This window comes from Esox lucius, chromosome 13 (genome assembly GCF_011004845.1).
Source record: "Esox lucius isolate fEsoLuc1 chromosome 13, fEsoLuc1.pri, whole genome shotgun sequence".
NCBI lineage: Eukaryota > Metazoa > Chordata > Actinopteri > Esociformes > Esocidae > Esox > Esox lucius.
Window position 1 is genome coordinate 22747736 of NC_047581.1, and position 2274 is coordinate 22750009.

Below are 2274 nucleotides of genomic sequence, written 5' to 3' on the forward strand. Positions count from 1 at the left end.
ATTTTGGAGATCCTGAGCCAAGTCATCTGCCTAATTTGGCCACCCTGCGCAAAGCAAAGCAGGAGAGAAATGATTTGGAATTAGGCGACAAGGATCCTATTCTGTCATTGCAGATGCTAAAATACAGTGCCCCTCACAGTGGTAGCATTAAAGACATTGGACTAGACAAGTTTTTTTGTCACTATTGGAGCCAAACACAAATGTAGATGTACAAGACATTATTAAAGACATCTACTAACCCCACTGTGAGTTTTGATGCAACTGAGACCAAATGGCAAGTCTGGCCATATATTCCTTTATCAGGGTGTTGTGGCAGGGGGTGAGAGCTCAAGTGTCCCAGTGGTGCAAATGCTGTCAGAGAGACATGATGTTAATGCCATAACACATTGGCTGACAGAATGGATACACGCAGGTGCACCTACCCCAAAAGAGGTTGTGAGTGACTTTTCTTTGGCTTTGCTCTGAGCTTTGGTCAAGGCTTTTACTTCTCATCCTGATCTTAAGACCTACATCAATGAATGTTGTGGTGTCTTACTCGGTAGACAGTCAGCAAAAGTCCCACCTTGTTTTGTGCGGGTTGATGTTGCTCACTGCATCAAGATGATCTGCCGGTGGGACTGCTTGAAAAAAAAAACATAGCATTAAAGATTTCTTTGTTAGGTCAATAGCGCAGCTTCTCATGTCACAATCCATGGACGATGCAAGAGAGCTACTAAGATGCATTACTATTGTGGCTCTTAGCGAAACAGAGGGCAGTGACAGCTCTGGAGCCCCCCTCATTTCAGAAAGGTGCAAGAAATACCTAAAAGCCAGAATTGCAGAAGAGTGTGTCATCATTCCAGATGTAGAGGGTGCAGACCTGGAAGAAGTGGATCCAAACACAGACAGACCTGCAGCAGTGGGTAACAGATATATGTGAGGAGAGCAGGTCACTTGCCACATCTAATGGTGATCATGACAATATGCACTTCCTCCCTGAGATTATTCCAAATATAATCTGGCTTGCAAATTACTTACCTCTCTGGACAGGGGTAATGATCCCTCACTTCCGGAGCTCCAAAATCACTGCAAGTTCAGCCAATGTCGAAGCCGAGTTTAAAAACATCAAACGCGGCCTTTTCAAGCATGAACACTTGCCTATTCGAGTGGATCGATTCATTGCTCGACATCTGTCCTTCATTGAAGGCAACATGCATATTTTTTCTGCAAAACTAAAGAGTGTGGAAAAAGGTGAAGAGGATGAGGCTGTTGCAACAGAGATCGACACAGGAGTCAGTCCACTACCCACCACAACCTGCAGGATTGATGGAAGGCCAGAGATGGATGCTTCCTGCTCTGGGAAGTCTGACACTGTCACAAACATCCATCCAACAGATGAAGAAGCTGTTGAAAACTGGAGAGGCTTAGCAGTTCCACCCAAAAAGAGGAAGAGGAGTTCATACCTCTCTCCTTGTCCTGAATGGCTCCATGCAGATCCATCTGTGAGAGGGAAAAGACTCAAAGTGGACCTGTTGAAAAATGGAAACAATGAACAGCCTGTTAAACTCAGGAAATCAAGAATCTCTGTGCTGAACACATGTGCATTTGATGGTTTTTGTCAATGCTTATGTTGTGCCTACTGTGATAGTGTAACTTTTGAAAATATTGTTTGCAATGAGGATTCCAACAACCTCCTCCAGCTAGTGAAATCCATCACCACAAAGGGTCTGAATGCACAGGCCTACATACAGAGGGCAGAACTGATGAGCGAAATATTCAAAGCTGTCCGACTGAAGTCTGGTGCTCTCCGAATTGATGCACAATGCCACATCTCCACTATCATTGAAAAGTCAATGACAAAACGCACTTGTGTTTCATTAACAAAACAGTGCTCTTCACAGAATTGTGGTCTCAGCAAACAAGTCACAAGGGAAATTGCATTTGTTTGTATTTCTGTTGCTGTACTGCAGGCTTCTGGCATGGCTCATCTTCAGACTGCGGTGGAAGAAGGCCTTGACCTTCCAGAGTCCCCCTGCCTCAGGCCGATCCAAAGTCCGTCACAGAGTCCCTCTGCAATCAAGCCAGAAAAAGTGCTCTGTGCAGGGAAAGTTTCTCACAGTTACAGTCTGGGAGAACTTATATGGATTGAAACTGACCTGGGAAGCAACTCCACAGAATTTCCTTTGAGTGAATTTCCCTCCAATCTGATGCTCCAGGGAAAGAGATTTACTTTACGGGCAGTCATTGCTTTTAGAGGAGGCTTAACCCAGGATGCTCTTGGACATTATGTGGCCT

The 2274-nt window shown here is 44.8% G+C and overlaps 1 long non-coding RNA gene across 1 annotated transcript; it reads right to left on the bottom strand.

Moving 5' to 3' along the window:
- Window positions 1-1288: 1288 nt before the first annotated feature.
- LOC114840719 lies at window positions 1289-1774 on the bottom strand. Its single transcript, XR_004576737.1, has 2 exons — window positions 1620-1774; window positions 1289-1508 (listed from the first exon to the last, which is right to left on the bottom strand). It is a non-coding gene; the product is annotated as an uncharacterized LOC114840719 (long non-coding RNA).
- Between the last annotated feature and the right edge of the window lie 500 nt (window positions 1775-2274).